This window comes from Pteropus medius, unplaced genomic scaffold (assembly GCF_902729225.1).
Source record: "Pteropus medius unplaced genomic scaffold, Ma_sr-lr_union100, whole genome shotgun sequence".
Classification (NCBI taxonomy): domain Eukaryota; kingdom Metazoa; phylum Chordata; class Mammalia; order Chiroptera; family Pteropodidae; genus Pteropus; species Pteropus medius.
Window position 1 is genome coordinate 22,567,774 of NW_024351729.1, and position 21,404 is coordinate 22,589,177.

Below are 21,404 nucleotides of genomic sequence, written 5' to 3' on the forward strand. Positions count from 1 at the left end.
TTTTTTTTTTTTTTTTTTTTGAACACCTTTCTGGAACTACAAGATATTTCAGGCTCATCTTGTGAATTTCCTGCCTAGAAACTAGTCCTAGAAACTAGTCCTAGAAACCTAGTTCTCCAAGGATCCCTTCTCAGAACACTTACATTAGCCTAAAGTTGGGCAAAACCATGGAACATAAAGTCTATTTATGATAAAGTGTTGAATATCTCATGTAATTGATTGAATACTGTACCGAAAGTGAAAAACAGAATGGTTGTAGGATACTTACCATTAACATACACAGCTGAACACCCTGGGTCTGAAGAATGTTTGAAGCATTAAACTAAATTTTATCACAAGAGAGTAGTATTCTGCATATCACTAGTCTGGGAAAAGATTAAATTCAAAATTTGAAGTATAGTTTCTACTGAATGCATATCACTTTCACACCATTGTAAAGTCAAAAAAACACTAAGTCGAACCATGGTAAATTGGGGACTATCTGTATTAGAAACTAAGACCTGGGTGCTTTGCTTATTGCTACTGAGGTGTTTGCTGTAGTATTTTAAAGCAAACCCCTAGCATCACGTCATTTAATCATGAAAAACATATGTCTGTATCTGTAAAAAATAAGATACTTCCTTAACCAAAATGTCAAAATAGCCTGCGGTTGCCACAACAAATTTCCACAAACTTAGTGGCTTAAAACAACAAATTTATTCTCTCACAGTTCTGGAGGCCAGAAGTCTGAAACTGGTGTTCAAACGACCCAATTCCCTCAGAAGGCTCTAAAGGAGAATCCATTCCTTACCTCTTCCACCTTCTAGTGGTTCCAGGTGTTCCTTGGCTTGTAGCCTCATCAATTTCTACCTCCGTGGTCACATTGCCTCCTCTTTTCTGTGTTTTCTCTGTGTCTGTCACAACTCCCTCTGCCTCACTAGGGACATTTGCCATTGGATTTAGGGCCTACCCAGATAATCCAGAAAAATTCCTTAATCCTCTCGCAATCATTCTTGTAAAATCCTTAATCGCATCTTTTGCCATAGTATAAGGTAATATTTACAGGTTATGGGAATTAAACATGGATATACCTTAGGGGGTAGAGGGTGGGGACATCATTCATTGAACTACAACAACGAAATGATTTCTTAATATTGGCTATGTTCTTATGTCCCCAGTGCATATTCAGATTTCTCAATTGTCTCAAAAAATATCTTTACAGTCAAATTGTTTGAATCTGGATCCAAAGAAAGCCCATTCGTTGCATTTGATTATGTCTTGTCTCCTATAGAACATATCATTTTTTTATACTCTGAAATTGTCGAAGTAACAAGGTCATCTGTACATTGGCCCACATTCTGGATTTGTCTGCTTTTTTGTGGTTTTGTTTGTTTCCTTTATTTACTACAAACTAGAAGTTGGAGCCAAAATCTTGATTAGATTCAGATTCAACTTTTTTTTCTGACAAAAATACACTACTACCTTAAATATTACACTGTAGTTCAAGTTGCATCACATCAGAAGACATAATTTATAACTGTCCCACGTTTAATGATCTAAGGTTACTTAAAATGTACAGGTGCTGGCAGACAGCCTTCCAGTGTAAAATTCCCCCATTAATCCTCTCATGGGTTTAGCATCCATCAATGACTGTTGCCTAAATCAATTATTTATTAAGCATCCTTGCTCTGGTCCAGATTGTTTTCATTAGGGCAGTTTCATCTTTCATTGTCCCTTTTATTTTTATAGTAGACTAGAAAAGATCTTTTTACTCTCCAGTTCTGTTTAGATTTTCAAATCCATTAGGTCTAGGGACATTTGAAACTGAGGGGGTACGATCTGTCTTGCCTGCGGAAATAACGAATCAGTGTTCCCTAAAATTCACGCTTGAAGTCCATAAAGCAGGTGATTGCAGTTGTACTCTGCTGGGTGGGTGGGAGTTAGGGCAAGGGGTTGAAGGGAAGCATAGTAGCTTTGGCGATCTCTCCTTTCCTGGGGTCAAACACAAAAGCTTTCACTTGAAAGAACTATTAAGAAAATTCTTTAATAAAGCTCGATATCTTTGATTTTAGAAGAACGAATTAAGGCACGGCCAACGAAACAGTCCATAGGGGGTTGGTAGAATCAGGGTAGAGTCCTGGAGCACCAAAACGGAGCCCTTCTAGGCTTTAATCTCACACTACATCTCCCAGAATTCCGCTCTCCGGGTTCCACCCTCTCTGAAGCGACCGCGCGTGCGCAAGGCCGGTGACTGCCTATCCTCCCAGGCCCACAACCCTCCGAGACTCCGCGCGCCTGCACCCCCAGTGCCGCGATCGCTCCTTCCAGGCCCTCAGTCCGTCCACTGGGGGCGCGCGCAGTGCGTGGCAGGCAGTATCGGCGCTGGCGGCTGAGAGCGCGGGTCGCGTGGCGGTGCGTGGTTGCTAGGGGCGCCTGAGGCCGCCCACTCGCCCAGCAGGCCAAAGGGAGGAAGCAACGCGGAGCCGGCGCCTTGCCGGGGCGAAGCTGGGTCCACTAGGTGAGTGTGACCGCGGAGCTGGGGGAGAGACTCTCTACCAGCCCTGCTGTCTCGCCCCTCCGTCTGCTCCGCTCCATCCACGCGGGTCTCTAGCCCTCCATCCGCTTCCGCTCCAGCCCGGCTTCCTGGCCTCAACTTCTTGATTTTTTGGAAGGCCAGGGGCCTCGGCTTTTCACCCGGCCGGGACTTCGTGCCCCGCCCCCCCATCCCCGCGCCCCCCTTCCCGAACCCTTTTTTCCCTCCGCTACGCTCGTGAACTTAGTCGGCTCCGCCTCTGGGTACCCGAACCCTGCAGCATCCCCTCGCACTGGGCCTCAGTGCCTCTTTCCCGCCTCTCTGGGGTTTAAATTCTCCCTTGGGTGTGAGCCCAAGCTCCTCTCAGGCTTCATGGGTGACTTTAACATGGATACCTTTTTTTACTCACCTACCTTCAGTATCTATAGAAAAATACTAAACTGTAGAGATTCAAACAGTACCTGAGAACCTGTGGAATTTAACCATTCATCCGTCCATTCCTTCATTTACTCATTTTACTCATTAACAATTTTTCATGAACATCAACAAATATTTAATGAGCCAGGGCACTATGGAAGGCGCTGGGGGGATACAGTGGTGATCAAGATAGGGTCTTCACGGAGCTTGTAGTCTAGGGGAAATTTTAATCAAGTAAACAAGCATTTGTCATACTATGTGGTGTGTGCTCTGATAGAACATCAGAAAGTTATTTAACCCATAGTCACTTGAAAAACTATTATCTCTAGTCCTTGGTCTCCACAGTCCTATTTTGGATCTAGGAAATGTTTTAATCCTTCCTTATGGAGTCATCTCTGCTCTCTAAGATATTTTAAATGACATCTTCCTTAACTTTAGCACCTGTTGATTTAGCCAATCAACAAGCAGCTGGGGACCCTTTGGTACAGTGTTTCATCCCATCTTTCACTTCTTGCAATAACTTCTGAGACACTTTGCATAAGAACCACCCCTTTGGTACTCAGTTAGTTTCCAGCTGCTTATTCATTGGACTGAATGGAACCTTGAAAAATTATCAAATGTTTTCTGGGAACAAAGAGACGAGGACATTCCAGATACAAAGTAGCTTTAGAGAAGATGCCAACAAGGCCTGGAAAGAGAACTGGAAACAGTTTGACATATCTGAGCTGGATTTGATGGGAGCCATCCATTGACAAATAGGAAGAGAGAAATTAATAGAGATTAGATCACAAAGGGCATTGGATATTTTGCTAACGAGCTAGAGCTGTATCCTTTAGAGCTGTGGTTTCCAAGCTGGAATAATCAGTGCCCAAGACCTCCAAGGGATATATAGTACCTGCACACAAAGCTTTAGAAGAATGAATTTCTAGAACTTTAGGTTCCTAATGAACTCTTCTAAAACTGACCTTACCAAAAAGAGGGGCGGTAGTGAGAATGTCATATCCCTCAAGTTTCCCAAATTTTACTGTAGTGTTTGTCCCAAGTGCAAAAACCTCTGTTGCAAAATGGAGTATTTTGGAAATACTGATTTCAGGGAGGCCTCCTTTGGTAATTAAGTTACCTTGAAAACCCAGAAGCCTTCCTATTTTTCCTTGTCTAATAATTGTTTTTAGGGCACATTTGTTCCTTGTTGGGAACACAACAGTTAAATGTGTCTGGAATGTTCTTTGGGACCACAGGTTTTTTTTTCAAGCTATATTGGGTAAACTTGCATAAAATTTTTTAAAGAATTTTTTTTAGTTTAGGTATGTGCTATTCAATAAAATATTTAAAACTTATTTTAAAATGTTTATTCCAATTACAGCTAATCCATAACTTAGTTCTTTTTTTATAAAATGTTTAGTATTTTTTTGCCTCTTTTTTTTTTTTTTTTTTTTTGCCATTAATCGTGTTATATTTAGTTTTAATTAGGCACAAAGACTTTTCCAATCATGTCACCTAGAGATCACTTCACCCGCTGCTCTGTTTGGCTGCCAGTCTCTTGTCTCTGTCTTTAGCAATGGTGAGGTGGATACCTTTGCCGCAGGGAAGAGAAATCTCCTGATTGTTGCCTTTGCCAATAACAAAAATGTTGGAGAGCCGGGTGGCAAAGCTGTTGCCATTGGCGTCTTTCACATGAACCACATCACAAGAGCCAGGGTGTCTCTCTCTGTTGGTGATCATACCTATTCTTCCCAAGTTAGCACTTCCTGTCACCATACACAGGTTACCAGTGTCAAACTTGATGAAGTCAGTAATTTTGCCAGTCTCCAAATCAATCCGAATGATGTCGTTCACTTTGATGAGGGGATTGGGGTAACAGATGGTGTGAGCATTGTGAGTCACCAGATGAGAGATTCCTTTTGTGCCCACAAAGATTTTTCTCACTTTGCACAACTTGTGCTTGGCCTCCTCAGTTGTAATCTAGTGAACAGTGAAGTGACCTTTGGTGTCACAGAGAAGACAGTAATTCTCTCCGATCTTGTCAATGCTGATGACATCCTTAAAGCCAGCAGAGTAGGTCATGTCAGTCTGGACCTGGCCATCAATCTTGATAAACCTCTGCATGCAGATCTTCTTTACTTCATCTCCTGTCAGAGCATACTTCAGTTTGTTTCTTAGGAAAATGATGAGAGGGAGACTCTCTTTCAGCTTATGGGGACTGGTAGATGGACGAGGAGCAAACACACCTGTCAGTTTATCCAGCATCCAGTGTTTGGGAGCTGCTACCCACTTCAGCTCCCAAGCTTGGGACCACGAGCCATGGACAAGCCATGGCTGTGCTGGGCACGGAAAGAGCTTTTAACAAAAGAATAAACTTGTTTAAACTTGTGATAAAAAATTTTAGAATTCAACTTTAAGATTTACAAGGAATATATATTTTTAAAAACTCTTTTGGGGATACATGAGTAAAACCATTCGAAGAGTATGCCGCAGGAAAACCACAGAAAGATAATTAGGAAAATAGCGTCAGATTTGCGTTTGAGATTATTGTAGTGTCAGTGTGTGAGTTGAATAGGAAGGATTTTAGCTTAGAGGCAGGGAGCCAATAAGATAACTAGAAACTAGACTAGAGATGATGAGGGATTTGTGGTGGTTGCAGTGACAATGGAGAGGGTTTTCAGAGATGTTAAAGATGGTAGAGTGGACGGACATAACCTGGTGGCACAGTAGATGCAGGGAGAGTGGAACAAGGAACAGTCTGGAATGATTGTAGGTTTCAGACTTTAGCGATTGTTGATGCAGGAGGAACTATTGGTGAGTGTGATGCAGGAAGAACTACTAGCAGGAGGGGCAGCTTTGAGGAGAAAGATAAAGGAGTTAAACATTGGACATGCCGAGTTGAAGTCCCTGTAGCACATCCAGGTAGAAAGGCCCAGTAGGTCATTCTGTACGTTTGGAGCTCATGACAGAGGTCTGGGTGATGATATAAAGTTAAAAATGTAAGAGGTGATTGAAGTCATGGGGTGGAACAGGTTGCTGTGGGAGAGTTTGTGATAATAATTGCAGCTGCCATTTATCGAGTGCTTACTATGTGCCAGGCAAAGTGAGAAGACTGAGCTCAGAGGAACACTAACTGAAAGAGTTGGCAGAGGAAAGAAGATGGAAGAAGGCGGGGAATTTATAACCAAATACAAAAATGAGTGTGTAAATGAAAAGTCACTTGCCGAAAACTATATCTAGATGAAATATTAACTTCAGGATGTATCTGATACTCATGATCTGGAGTTGAGTTTAGCTTTCTCACTAGATTTCTTTATGACCTTAGAATTATCCGATCATAGGCTTCCTGGATTTTAGCATGGGATCAGATACTTTGATCCGTCAGTGAAATGTTAGAGAAAATTTTCCTCTAATGCCCTGAACTTCTCACCCTCTTCTGGAAGAACTAGGAAGCCAGAACTGGCATTTTGGAGCAAATTCTGAGAGTACTAATTTCTCTTAGGTCCCGAAATACAAAGACCTTGTCCTTAGGAGCCCTCATGGATGTCACGTACAGGCAGTGGTATTCTAGACCGGAAGTGCTCAGACTTTTCGGTCTCAGGACTCTTTTATGCACTTCTTGGAGCCTCCAATATATTTTTTAGTGTGAGGATATAGATATAGATAGATATAGATGGAAAAATAGATATAGATATTTACCAATTAGAAATTGAAATATTAATTCATTTAGGAATAATAATAAATCCAGTACAAGTTAACATAAGTAGCATTTTTTAAATGAAAGTGCTTTTGTTTCAGAAAGATTAGTGAGAAGTGTTGGCATTGTTTTTGCAAATCTCTTTAATGTCTGGCTTGATAGCTGGATTTTGATATCTCTTTCTGCGTTCAGTTGGTTGTGATGTGCTGTTTAGTTGAATTATGAAGAAAACTCATCCTCACACAGATATTTAGTTAGAAAAGGGAGGAGTATTTCTACACCCTTTTTAGGTAACTGTGGGTATTCTTTGGTACTACACAGAAGTTAACAAAGGGTGGTTTTGTGAAGGTTAGTTGCCATGTGGAATCTGAAATGATATCATTGAACTTTTCATACTTTGTTATATTACAGTCTGTTGGTCTGTTTCTCACTTTAACAGGATCTTTTGCCCATGCATGATTTCTGTAACATTGTGTAACAGTTATTTGGAAAATACTGGTTCACTGAGTTGTACAGATCTTCTGAATTTTGCCATCTTTTATTATACAGTATCAAAAAATCATATATTATCACCACACTGTCATTAGGAAAATGGTTAAGTATTGGGAAGCTGTCAAGCTCAAGGTGGCACATAAAGACTTGCCAAAATTCTAATTTTCTCTAGGAAGCTCAAATTTCATCATTGGCAGCAAACACCGTCAGTTGTTTTCTTTGAAGTGACAGGCTTTGTATTTTTTTTTTCCCCTAGAAAATGTCAGCCAAATACCAAAGTCTCACTAACCCATCTCACTTGTTTGCCATTCTTTCAAGTAAACATGGTTTTTCACAGAAAAACTTTGCAATTCAGATAATCATACAGTGCTTTACTTAGAGACATCCATCATCTGTATGCCACATAAGTGTTTTATATGTATTTCTCGTCTTATAACAGTGAATATTAAAAAGATACACTTGAGGATTGAGGCTTAATATAATTTTTACTGCGTCATCAAGGACATTCTTAAGTAAAGCTGGCATTTATTCTTTGACTGTGTGGCTAAGAAGTGCATGGTGGTAAAGGATCTGACTTGGTGCCATTTTCTGATACCTGCTCAGGCACCAGCATTTTAACCCATCATTGCTTTCGCACCATCATTGGAAAGGCACCACAGTAAAAAAAAAAGGCAAACCATATCTTAGTTTCGTTATGAAAATAGTTTCATGTAGTGGAACCCCTGCCAGGGTCTCGGGGTTCTCGCAGGTTCTGTGGTCTTTACTGTGAGGACCATTGCTCTAGAACTCACCTCAGGAGGAGGAAAGAAGGTCCTTTCTGAAGCCGATAAAGGTCAGAGCTTCAGGAGAGCTAGTCACCTAATTATGTTAAGCTTTCAATTGTTTTTCACGTCTCAGTAATTTGTAGATTTACCTCCTTCAGCTCTAGCTGGTATGACCTTTATTTTTCCCTCAGATTTGCCAGCTCCTTTTACAGGACTGAGCTGTGTTCTACAAGAGCTACCTATCTTAACTTGTGCTACTGACCTTTCCTTCTCATTAGGGCTGGAGTAGTGACCTTTCCAGTAGGACTTTAAGAAGTTCATTGTTCCTTCGTAGACTCTGAAGTATTTCTAAAGTCCTGAGTTCCCCCTGGTGACTGAGAGAAACACCGAGATGGAGGAAGAAAAAGAAACTGCAGATCCCAAGAGTCACACACATCCTGTAATAGAGGAGAGTAATATAATCAGTGGGTAATGAATAATTGCTTTCTCTAGACAAAAATACCTTGTCCAAGTTGGTCTGGGCCCGGCCTCTGAATGAAGACTTGATGGTTTGAGACAACAGCCATAGATTTTCAAGTCTAGGCTGCTCATTCACTCTTACTTAAAGAGGAAACGAGGCAAAAATACAAAGAGTGGAAGCAGAATGAGATAGGCAGTTTCTGAATGCTGTATAAAGTTGACAAGGCAGAATGTTGAGATTCCTGAGACTGGATGTTTTCGAAGGGGAGAGGCTGAAGCCCGGGTCATCTATCAGGAGTCTGCTGTGACCGTCCTGCACTTGATGAGGCGGGTAGAGGGAAGTAGGATTTGGGCTGAGCCAGCCATGCAAATTGAAAGAAAGGAACGTTTGAGGCCATTTTGTTTACCTCTAGAATGCTCTGCAGTTCTTTACCTTCCTTTCTTGTCCATTTAGTCAATATTTTTTAAATTTGTTTTTTATTTTTTAGTTTTCAACAGCTTTGTGGAGGTATAACTGACAGGGAACATATCCATCACTCCCAAGTTCATTGTTTTTTAAAGCTTAGTGCTCCCATGAAGTGGTTGGGGGAGAAGAGTTGGGCAGCTTTGCTGAGGAGGAAGCCAAACTAGGGCAGTGATCTCCCCGCTTCTGCCAGGTTAGTTCTGCATTTGTCTGTTACAGATACGCAGGGCTTTTCTCTGAAAACCATTGTAGAGCTTAGGAGGCATATCCAGGTGAAAGGAGAACTGTGGTAAAAGATAGCCTTTGCAGAGTGGCAAATTAGAGGAATAAATACACAGCAGATATTCATGGAGAGACTGGGGCTTAAGTTGGGCTTGGGAAAAAAAGGTAAGTAAAATATAGTGAAGTTTCAGAAGGAAGAGGCTTAGTGGAGTAGAGGCCTGCAGACAGGTTTGAAAGGTTTATTCCAGGAGTTTAGTGTTAAGACAGGCACAGGATGGAATTAAAAGGGGCAGACCCTGGAGACAGACTTCAGTCTGGATACTGTTACAATAGTCCAGATCGGGGGTAGTGGTGGAAATAAGAGGAAGCATGCTGTGAAGAAAGAATCTCATAGGTTTGACTGCTTTAGCTTTGGGGAATAAGGGAAAGAAAGAAGGCAGAACTGACATAAGTTTTCCTTTTAGGTGAGGTGACTGAGAGAAAGACGTTTCCACCAAAAGAAATCGAAAAGTCAGAAGTGCCCCTACTTTGACACGCTGAACTGAAGTGGTTGGGCATGCATGTGGAAAAGGAGGAGAAGACAGTCAGTGCTGAGGACATGAAGCTAGAAAGGGGTCAGATCTGAAAACTGACTGTTCTCCTGCAGATAATAGCTGAAATTGTGGGAGCAGATTGGTTTGATGTGGAGAAGATAAAAGAGATGCTGTGGAGAATTTTGGAGGGGGCCCTCAGGAGGAGGAGAAGATATATTATTGAATGAGTTGGATGTGGCTGTGGCAGAGGTTATGCACTGAGAAAGAAGTAGCGACAGGACATGGTCGTAGAAGAGGAGCACCTGTTTAATCTGAAGAGGACCATCTTGTGGCTTGGCTGGTCATACCTGTTGTAGACACATTTGTTTATTCAGCAGATATTTAAAGAACCCTGATTACATTTCCAGTTCTTATAGAGCTTTCATTCTAGAAGAGAAGATAGACAAATAGCAAAGGAATGTTTAAATAATTAAAGTTTTTGTTTTAAAGTATAACTAATAAGGTTTCTGACTAAGTGATTCATTTATATAATTCATAAATTAAAATAATAGGACAAGGTCTACGGCCATGCCACCCTGAACACTCCTGATCTCGTCTGATCTCGGAAGCTAAGCAGGGTCAGGCCTGGTTAGAACTTGGTTGGGAGACCACCTAGGAAGACCGGGTGCTCTAGGTGCAAAAAAAAAAAAAGATTAAAAAAATATGATAGGACAAGGTATACACAGATAAATCTCACACCCCATTGGTAACCTTTTATAAAAAATCAGTTTCTGTTTATCCTTCCAAGGTTTCTTTAGGCAGATATAAGGAAATACTAATATATGATAATTTTAGATTGTGGAAGAATGAAACAGTGACTAGAACAAGGTAATATGATAGGGAATGATTAGGGGTGGTACAGTATTAGGGTAGACAGGCTCTTTGAGGTGATGATATTAGCTGAATACTGAGTGAAGGATCTGAGCTGGCCATTTAGCCATCTCGGTGTTTTAGAGGGAACAGCAAAGACCCTGGGAACCCGGGGGAACAGGCCTGGTGAGGGGGAAGAGTAGCTCTGATAAGCTCTGAGGGAAAGTCAGGAGTCAGATCACATAGGCCTTGGAGCCATCAGATGGCCTTTAAGCTACTTTTTAAAAAGAGCACCATGGCCACTGTCCAGAGAATAGATTATAAGAAGGGTTAAGAGTAGAAGCAGGGAAACCAGCAGGTGAGAGATGATGGTAACTTGGAGTAAGGTAATAACGATGGATTCAAGGACATATGTTTGGAGCAGGAAGGACTTACTGATGGATTGAGTGAGTGAAAGTGAGGATCTGCTGAGGTCAGGGTGAAATCATTACTACAGGGTATGTTAGGAGTTTCTTTGTTGCATAAACACCTGTCCCAGGGACTTAGCTCCTTCTGCCTGGAGATAGATATAACATATTACACATATATACATATTTTATGAAGTCTTCTTTGTGCAATTGGAGTTTATTTCCTGTTCCTGCCTCTAAAAGATTAATTGACATCAAAAGTTTAATTGAGGAATGTGATTGATTATTTCTGTTAGTTCTCCTCCCACTACCTTTAGCATGACTTTTCATTAGAATTTGACATTTCTATCTAATTTCAAGGAAATTAAAAGATTGTTCCTTTCTTGAATAACAGTGGTCATAGAGAACTTTGAGCTTCCCACATTGTCCATTTGTTCCCTGACTCTGTCCCTGAAGTCCTGATCTCAGCCTCCAGGTTCCTGTTTTTCTCAGCTGAAGGCAAGACTAGGACTTTGTGTTTTTTGAGCAGTGAGGTTTTCACATAGAATCAAGTTTAAACAACATATTGGAGCCCTCCCCCAACATTGTGTGTTGATGGGCTTCAGAGAAAGTGCTATTAAACTTCACCTGCCAGGCTCTGGTATGCGGCCTTCTTTCTTAAACTCCCCCTTAACCCAAAGTTTGCAAATTCTCTGGCAGTTTAGAGTGGAGGGCGCTGGGTGGCTAGTTCATCTTAAGGAGGCCACCACCAGTGACGACATTGAAAAGACTTGGATTCTTCCTAAGGTTTGTGACCTCAGTTCGTGTACTTTAGAATCACAAGTAGATCCCCTAGTCAAGCCTGCTTCAGGCAGTGGAGCAAGGAGTGAGTTTTATTTTATTGGCTTGACTCAGTCACTGGTAAAATTCATTCCAGCCAATCTAATTTTCAAGAAAGTTGAAGTCAAAGATGTGCTGCCTGCCTTCTGGTCTGAGGAAAACCAGGCTTCCCTTAAAATAGTAATGAGTTTTTCATTTTGAAATGATTTTAGACTTGCAAAAAGGTTGTAAAAATAGTATGAAGAATTTTTATTTACTTTAACTCAGATTTATCAAATGCTAATATTTTACCACATTTGCTTTATTATTCATTCATATGTGAACTATGAACTGCTTTTTGAAATATTTGAGAGTAAGTTGCAGACATGATGCCCCTTTACATCTGAATATTTTCTAAAAATTTCCTAAAAGTTTTCCTAAATCAAGGCTGTTCTTTTACATTGACATAGTATAATCAAAATCAGAAAATTAACATTGATATAATACCACATCCTATAATGCTATTACCTGATCTTCTTTATTCAAATATTGTCAGTTGTCTGTTTGTCAGTATCAGGCTCACATGTTGTGTTCAGTTGTCTTGTCTTAGGTCTCCTTTAATCTGAACAGTTCCTCAGGCTCTCTTTGTCTTTGATGAGCTTGACACATTTGAAGAGTACAGACCAGTTATTCTGTAGAATGGCCTTCAATTTGGCCTTGTCTGATACTTTCTTATGTCTTCAAGATGATGCATTTTTGGCAGGAAAACACAGAAGTTACGATGTGTCCTTCAGTAGCGCATCATATCATGAGGCACATGATGTCATTTTATTCTATTTCTGATGATGGTAACCATGACGACTTGATTAGGGTGGTGTCTGTCAGTTTTCTCCATTGTAAAGTTTTGCTTTTTCCCTCTGTAATTAGTAAATATCTGGTGGAGAGATATTTAAAGACAATATAATTATCCTATTTCCCAACAATCTTTGACCCACCAATTTTAGGATCCACTGTAGTGGTTGCCAATGGTGATTTTCTATTTTTATTAGTTGGAATTCTATGGTAAGGAAGAGTTCCTTCTCCCCATTCATTGATTCTTTTTTTAATTTATATTACTGTGGATTCATGGATTCTTTAATCTGATAACTCATTTGCTTTGCTGCTCATATTGTCCCAGATGTGGTAAGATGGAGCCTCTTTAAGCTGACTTCTCTGTCCTTTTTTTCCCCTTCCACTATTAACCTTTTAATTGAGGTATAATTTATATACCATACAATTGACTGACCCAGTATAAAAGTAGAGTTCGATGGCTTTTAGTGAATTTGAACAGTTGTGCAACCGTCACCACAGTCTGGTTTTAGAACACTTATATTACCTCAGGAAGTTTCCTCATCCCTATTTATAGTCATTCCTTGTTCCTACCCTTAGCCTCAGGCAATCACTGATCTACTTTCTATCTCTCTAACTTTGTTTTTCCTAGAAATTTTGTAAAAATGGAATCATACAATGTACTCTTTTGGGTCTGGTTCTTTTTCCTTAGCATAATGTTTTTGAGTTAATCCAGGTTGTTGCATGTATCAGTAGTTCACTGTTTTTTATTGCTGAGTAGCATTCCATTATGTGTTTATATCATATTATGTTTATTCCTTTACCAGTTGATGAACATTTGAATTGTTTCTAGTTTTTGCTTATTATGATAAATGCTGCTATGAACATTTGTGTATAAGTCTTCGTGTGGACATATGCTTTTATTTATCTTGGGTAGATACCTAAGAGTGGAATTGCTGGGTCATTATATATTAAACTTTTTAAAAAAAACCTTTACCTCATACTTTTATTTTTATTATTTTTATTTTTCAATTACAATTAACATTTAATATTATTTTATATTAGTTTCAAGCCATATTAGCATAGCGGTTAGACATTTTTATAATTTACGGAATGATGCCTCTGATTAGTACCCCCACCTAGCACTATATATAGTTATTACAATATTACTGACTACATTCTCTATGCTTTACCTTATATCCCCTTGACTATTTCATTACAACCAACCTGTACTTTTTAATCGTTTCACCTTTTTCACCCAGTCCCCCAACCCCTTGCCCCTCTGCTAACCATCAGTTTGTTCTCTGTATCTTTGAGTCTGTTTCTCTTTTGTTTGTTTATTTTGTTTCTTGTTTTTAGATTCCACATATAAGTGAGATTATATGGTATTTGTCTTTCTCTGCCTGACTTATTTCACTTAACATGATACCCTCTAGGTCCATCCGTTTTGTTGCAAATGGTAAGATTTCATTTTTTTATGGCTGAGTAATATTCCATTGTGTGTGTGTGCGCCTCATCTTCTTTATCCAATTGTCTATTGATGGACACAGGTTGCTTTCATATCTTGGCTATTGTAAATAGTGCTGCAGTGAACATAGGGGTGCATATATCTTTTCAAGTTAGTGTTTTGGATTTCTTCAGACAAGTACCCAGAAGTAGAATTGCTGAGTCATAAGGTAGTTCTATTTTTAATTTTTGGAGGCACTTCCAAACTGTTTTTTGTAGTGGCTATACCAATTTGCAATCCTACCAGCCGTGCACAAGGGTTCCCTTTTCTCCACATCCTCGCCAATACTTGTTTGTTGACTTATTAACGATAGCTATTCTCACAAGTGTGAGGTGATATCTCATTGTGGTTTTAATTTGTACTTCTCTGGTGATTAGTGACATTGAGCATCTTTTTATGTCATTTCCTCTTTGGAAAAACGTCTGTTTTATATTAGACTTTTAAAGAAACTGCCAAACAATTTTTCAAAGTGGCTGGACCATTTTACCTTCCCATCAGCAATGTATGAAACTTCCAATTTTTCCATATTCTGGCCAACACTTAGTATCATCAATCTATTTGATTATAGTCATTCTGGTGGGTACATAATAGTACCTCATTGTAGTTTGAATTTTCATTTCCCTGATGACTAATGATATTGATCATCTTTTTATGTGTTTATTAGATTTTGTACATCTTCTTTAGTGAAGTATTTATTCAGATGTTTTGCTCATTTTTAAAATTGCCTGTTAGTATCTTTTAAAAAGTGGGTTGATTTTCATCTTCTTATTAAGCTGTAAGAGTCCTTTGTATATTTTGGATAAAAGTCCTTTATATTTGCAAATATTTTCTCCCAGTTTGTGGATTTCTTTTTTCCCCTCCTCAGTGGTGTTTTTCTAAGTTTTTAATTGTGATATAGCCCAGCTAACAGATAGACTGTTATTAGTTTTTCCTCTCATCAGTCATGCTTTTGGTATCATATCTCATACATCTTTGCCTAGCCCAAGAAATAAAAAGTTTCTTCTTTGTTTTCTGCCAGCAGTTTTATCGTTTTAGTTCTTACAGTTAGCTCTCTAATCCTTTCTGAGTTAATTTATGGTATAAGTTAAGGGTCTAAGTTCATTTTTTTGTACATAGAAATCCAGTTGTTCCAACATAATTTGTTACAGACTATCGTTTTCCTCATTAAATTGCCTAGGCAGCTTTGTTGAAAATTATAGGCATATCTCGTAGGTATTGTGGGTTCGATTCCAGACCACTACAATAAAATGAGTCGTAATCTTTTTGCTGGTGGAGGGTTTTTGCTTTCAATTTGTAAAAAATGCAACATCTGTGAAGCACAATAAAATGAGGTGTGCCTGTAATTGACCCTAAATGTAAGGGTTTATTTCTAGACTGTATTGGGTTCTGTTGATCTACATGTCTGTTCTATATCAGTACCATATTATCTTGGCTATTGTAGCCTTATTTTAAGTTTTGAAATCAGGTAGTATAAGTTCTCCAACTTTGTTAGTTTTTTTTTGAAAATCGTTTTGGTCATTCTGTTCTTTTCCATTCCATATAAATTTTAGGATTAGCTTGTCAATTTCTATAGAAAAGCCCACTGGGATTTTGATAGGAATTGCATTTACTTCATAGATTAATTTGGGAAGAATTCCCATCTTAACAATATTGCTTTTCCAATTCATGAACATGTTATATCATTTGTTTAGGTCTTTAGTTTCTCTCAGCAGAGTTTTGTAATATTTAGTGTACTTCTTAAATTTATTCGTGTTTTATTCTTTTTGTTGCTATTGTGAATAGAATTGTTTGTTTTATTTCATTTTACTTATTTGTTGTTAATATGTAGAAAGAAAATCTATTTTTGCTTATTGATCTTGTATCCTACAATCTTATTCAACTTGCTTATTCTAGTAGGTTTTGTGTAGATTTCTTAGGATTTTCTATGTACACAATCATGTCTCCTGCAAGTAAATGATAATTTTACTTCTTCTTTTGCAATCTACATGCCTTTAATTTCTTTTTCTTGCCTTATTGCACTGGTTAGAATTTCCAGTACAGTGCTGAATAGCAGTGAGGAGAGTGGGCATCCTTGCCTTGTTCCTAATTGTAGAGGGAAATCATCTAGTGTTTCACTATTAAGTATGATGTTAGCTGTTTCTGTGATCTTATGACATGTCCCTGTCAAATTTTGAGTATTTTCTTACTTTTAACAACTGTTCCGGGCTCTTGTGATGTTTTTCCTGCCTCAGCCGTTTTTCAGGAACTCTAGTTCCTTGGTTCTTTTTATTGACAAATGATATGTGGGAACCAGGATCTAGGCACTAGGTGAGTAACATTCACTTTTTATCTGTTCACCTAGTGTTTTCAGAAATCCCCAACATCTAGTTATAAAAATATAAGAAGACCCAGAAGCAAGGGTCTTCTAGTTTGTCCCAAAGCACTTTTTGGTTGCTTTTTAGTGCCAAGTCATACCTGCAGCTGAATGAAAAATCTAGTTACTGGTGATATATCTATCACAAAAGCCCCAAATGACAAGACAGTTATGTCTTTTTATGAAAGAGCATTACTTGTACTAGCTGAAATTCTGTGGTGGAATAATCATTGCCTGCTCCATGTGTTTTTCCCCCATCATTGCAGCTTGAGAAAAGGGCTGAAGAGGAGGTCAGATCATTTGGTGCCCATAATACTAAGTGTGAAAACTATCATCCCTCGAATGTTTAGTGTGGGCTACATACGGGTGCTTTATGTAAATTTTCTAATTTGATCTCACTTCTACCCAGTAGGGGTTATGATACTTCCTCTCTAATCTTTTCCCAAACATTCCAGCTGTGTTGTTTCAGCATCAAATGGATTCACTATTCATCAGAGCTCTGCTTAACTTGAGTTTCCAAGGGGTGGTAGCTGCTGATGCAGCATGGCTGGGAGTAGTGGTAGTGCCCCGGAGACTCTTGGAAAATTTCACAAGTAATATGTGGTTGGTTGGTTGGTTGTTTGTTTTGAAAGATCAAACAATACAGATGCCTATGAAGTAAACTGGAAAAGTGGCCCACTCCCCTCCACTGCCCAATCCTTTATCCCAGCCTTATCCTCAAGATAACCACCCTAATAGTTTGGTTTATATTCTTCCAGATCTTTGTTTTTCCATAAACATATAAAAAAATGTCCTGAGAGTTGTTTTCAGAGGAACTTTTCTTCCCAAGAACTCTTTTGTCAGCTGCTCTGCCCTCAACTAACCTTTCTTTTCAGCTGGGCATTTTTCTGTTTGGAGTTTGAGGAAACAAGCCAGAAACAGGCTTGTTTCTTCTGAACTTGAACTTTTATACTCCCTGTTTGCCCCTTAAGGCTTCCTGTTCCTGAGTAATAATGTGTGGTACCAAGAAAGGTGTAAAATTAGTAGTTCTTTAAAATTAGTTAGATTACTCAAAATATTTTCCAGATGAAGTCAGTTTCTTTGCTCCTAAAAATATTAAGTTCCTTTTAAGCTGTTGATTGGAGAGTCAACTGATGATGTATCCTTTGGACTTAGAGAGAGTAGGTATGACATGCCTTTGCTTATCTTTAAGTAGTAGCTATATGTGGCTAAAAAATGTATGTAAACTGAATGAAAATAATGGAACTTGTGAATGCTTTTAATTTACATAATCACCAATTACTATAGGTTTAGATTTACTTAGATTGGGTGTTTTTGAAACTAGCCTCCATTAGTGGCCTGTGTGAGGCCTTCTGCATGTATAAACACTTTTTCTCCTTGTTCTTTTTCTTTCATTGTCTCATCCTGAAACATTTCCTGGGAGATGGGCAACCTGTGTTTTGGATTCTAAAGGCATACACACAGACAAACCTAGCAAGTTTGTATCTTCACAGAGCATTTAGAAATTTTAAGGAAGCTGAGAGAAAGGTCTTGCAGACATTGTGTCAGGGGCCCCGAGTATACTACAGGGGACAGGCTTTATGACCTTGCAGAAAAACTGCCTTCTGAGTGTATGCTGTCTATAGAGTCTGGATGCCAGACATTATTTGTCCATCTGGACTGGACTTATGGCAGAAACCACTATTATTAGTGTGTTGGATTTTAAAACTATTTTCTCACTTTCTCTATTTCTTATATTTTGGACCTTCCAAAGCTTTTTAAAGTCTGTCACTCTGAATTCCTGTAAGGCGATAGGGCCGTTTCTTGGCATTTGAGCGGTATGCCGTTGAGGGCAGCATACAAGAAAAGTGACCTGTGTAGCAGTCAGGGGGCCCAGGACTCGGGCTGCCTGGATGTTCTAGCTAGGTCTCTGCTTTCCCGTCACTTGGAGTCTTGATTTCATCAGGAATCTCTGCAAGAAAAAAGAAGAAAGTTGCTTTTAGTAACCATCGTTTCCTTGTCTACCCCAGACCCTTATTTCTGAACTAAAAACAGTGATAACAGGTCGGAGCATTTGTATGTGATACTGTTATGAGTGATACTGTTTACTTCATGTTTTTGAAGCTACCCTCTACAGAATATCTGACATGATGAGTTTGTCCTTGCCTGGCAGTTCCTGACATAGTCATCTTAGCCAACCCTAGGTGTCTCTTAATTAGCCGTGGAGTTATTTCCCAGAAAAAGAGTTATAGAAATATCTTTTTACCCACTTGGCCCCTGTTTCTAGATACGCTTCTCTGGGAAGACATGTGGCCCTTTTCCAAGTTGCCATCCTACACATCATGGGGATTCTGAGAGGAAACAAGGAATAGGAAATGGCCACTTTACTTTGGCACTAGCCCCGCTGGGCTGTTTCACATTCTGCCTGGAAGCAGGCCACCCACAGCTTTGCCTCCCTCTTCCTCATTTGCATGGCAAGTCAAGTCAGCTAGATGCCAAGCTACTTGCGTTCAATGTTGTTGGCACCGAGGATTCATACGCTAGAATTCAGAGGCAGACATTGAGCAGGATGTGCAGAAGGAAGCGTGGTGTTTAGTGGGTACCTGTGGCTTCAAGGGAAAGTGTGATGGGCGGTGGTACTGATAAGAATGTAGTGGCATGCTCTTGGACATTTCACCCACAAAGGGGCTCGGTGTAAACAGCGGACGAGTGTTTCTAACCTGGCTTTTGTCTTATACCAGGAGCTTAGGGATAATTGAGGGGATAGTGCCCAAGTGTGTGTTTCATTCCTGTTTAAGAGGCAGTGTGGAGTTAGGCAAACCCAAATTTTAATCTAGGCACCATTCTTTATTGGTTGTTTAATTATAGAAGAGTTACTTAGCTTTTCTGAGTCTTGGGTTCATCTTCAATAAAATGAATATGAGGTTTTTGTGAGGATTGAAGAGATAATACAGGCAAAATACCTAGCATGGTACTTGGCATTCGTTAGGTGCCCAGACTAGCAGTAGTGTGTGTCTCTTTCATTTACTGTACTTTTTCAGTTTATTCATTCAACAGAATATTGAGTACTTACTGTGTGCCGAACCCTGTACTGGAGACATCGGCCGGAGGAAAATGCGTTCCTTGGTCCTAGTCAGATGAGTAGTCCATAATTAAAGCTCAGTGTAATAGAAACAATGATGGTGGCATGCGCAGAGATGAGGCATCCTGTTTGAACCAAGGAGTCCAGGAAGGCTACCTAAAGAAGGTGGTATTCGAGCTGGTATTAAGTCTGATGAAAGAGAAGGAAGGGGCTCCAGGGAGCAGCACTTATAAGACGTGAGGGTCTGAGATAGCAGGATGCAAATGGGAACCACAAGTGGGGTATTTTTCAGAGCGTGCCAGCCTGAAATTTCATTTCCTTAGCCCTTTTCTCTCGTCACTTCGGTGTGTCCGTTGTGTTGTATCAGTGGGGCAAGATGTGGATTCCGGAAAGAGGACTAAATGAGCTGGGACTGGGAATCTGTTGAGTGTACACAGCACAAACTCTCATGTGGGGTCTTAGAAAGTCACTGGCAGGATTCGACTCTTCCTTTTGTGTGTGCTTCTCTATCATTATTGCACAGAATGTAATTGTCCCCTGTACAGTATTTCCAGAGTTTGGACTGGGTGGAGATTTTTTGGTTTTTGTTTTTTTGGGTTTTTTTTGTCACCTTAATTTGAGGTTACTGGCATCAAAATCTAGTTGTAGCACTTAACGCTGTTTTAGCCCAGTGTCATTTTGAGTATCAGCAATGATGAGTCTGGGTTTTGTACTCTACTTGAGAAAGAATCCACATAGGTCAGCCTTTGCAGGAAGAGGGCGATGTCATGTGGCTTCTACAGGCTTTTTGTTGGTAGACAACACCAACAATTCCTGTAGCTGTAAACAGGAATTGTGGATCTTCCTAGGCCATTATTCTCTTACCAAAATACAAGGTCCTCTCCCCATTGAAGTTTGTATTTTAAATGTAACTTAAACAAAAGTATTATCTGCTACTTCCTTCCCTCTACCTATTCTGAAAATACTTGATGAAGAGGCCAGAATTTCATTCAGAATTATCCAAAATGAATGACTTCTTATAGGAGGGTCTTGTTTTTTCCCCCCCAGATGCTGTCATGAAAGCAGTCGCATTGTTCCCTGCAATCGTGAAAACGGGAGAATATTTTGTGCATTTGATTTAGAAAGTAAGTGGCCATGCTGAACTGACTGTTTAGGACCCGAAACTACAGGCTAGTTCAGAGATTTTACGTTAGAGGAAACATTGACTGAGGAAACGCATGAGATAGGTTTTCCATCCCTGGGATCGACCCAGACTGAAGCCTAGAATTAAGAGCAAAGAGAGCTTCTGTCCTTTTCTTCTTGCCTCTATATCCTACTCCTTGACCTCTCCAGACCCACTGTGGCTGCGAGAAACTCATTTTAAAATAATGTCACTAAAAATAATGTTGGTATCTACTTCCATTTTGTTTCTCCTATTTCTCACAACACATGGGAGGGAATTTAAGTCTATACAGTTGGCAAGATTCCTGAAGAGATGCACTTACTGCCCCAGCTCCAGAATGAACTTGAGGTCAGCAGGGGAATTCTCTGCTCGTATCTGAACTCGTTACACGTAAGACCATACCGTAGGTAACGGGGGGTTGGTCAGGGAGCAGTAGATGAAAACATGTTTCTCAAATGGTCTTTGACCTTTCAGAATTGGTTAGGGAGCTGGATGTAATTGGCTGGTTTCTCTGCCACCCCCATACTTTCCTTTTTCCTAGCTACACCAGTGTTAGGTGAGGGCAGGAAGCCACTCATGTAAAGTCATGGATGGTGAGATTTTTTTTTTTTGAAGAGGCAGTAGCTCTCTGAGTGAGGGAGTGGCAGCAGGCGAGCACATGCACAGTGGTGGAGCCATAAAGTCCCAGTCCTCTGCGCAGCCAGCTTCGATAGCATAAGAGCAGCAGGAAACCCACTGAAAACACTCCAGGAATCTAGTGTTTTTCTCCCAGGGCCCCAAATGATGACCAAGACTGGCCACCCAAGAAATACTAAAGTGGAACTGTATCTCTCACCTGAGGACGACTGTAGCATTGTATTTGTCCCCCCGGGGCTGTAACATTCCCAATTGTTTTTCT

At 39.9% G+C, this 21,404-nt stretch overlaps 1 protein-coding gene and 2 pseudogenes across 4 annotated transcripts in view; 2 read left to right on the forward strand and 1 right to left on the reverse strand.

Annotated features, from left to right (window-relative positions):
* Positions 1-2,216: 2,216 nt before the first annotated feature.
* TTLL4 (tubulin tyrosine ligase like 4) overlaps positions 2,217-21,404 on the forward strand; it is a 37,696-nt gene continuing 18,508 nt past the window's right edge. The window contains exons 1-2 of one of the 4 annotated variants that reach the window (XM_039844790.1): positions 2,217-2,497; positions 20,392-20,468. The gene's annotated coding sequence lies outside the window, so the exon portion shown is untranslated. The remainder of the gene's footprint in view (positions 2,498-20,391; positions 20,469-21,404) is intronic. The other 3 variants (XM_039844789.1, XM_039844787.1, XM_039844788.1) reach the window with 3 other exon arrangements.
* Positions 4,397-5,232, reverse strand: LOC120587664 (40S ribosomal protein S4-like; annotated as a pseudogene).
* On the forward strand, positions 10,099-10,217 carry LOC120587802 (uncharacterized; annotated as a pseudogene).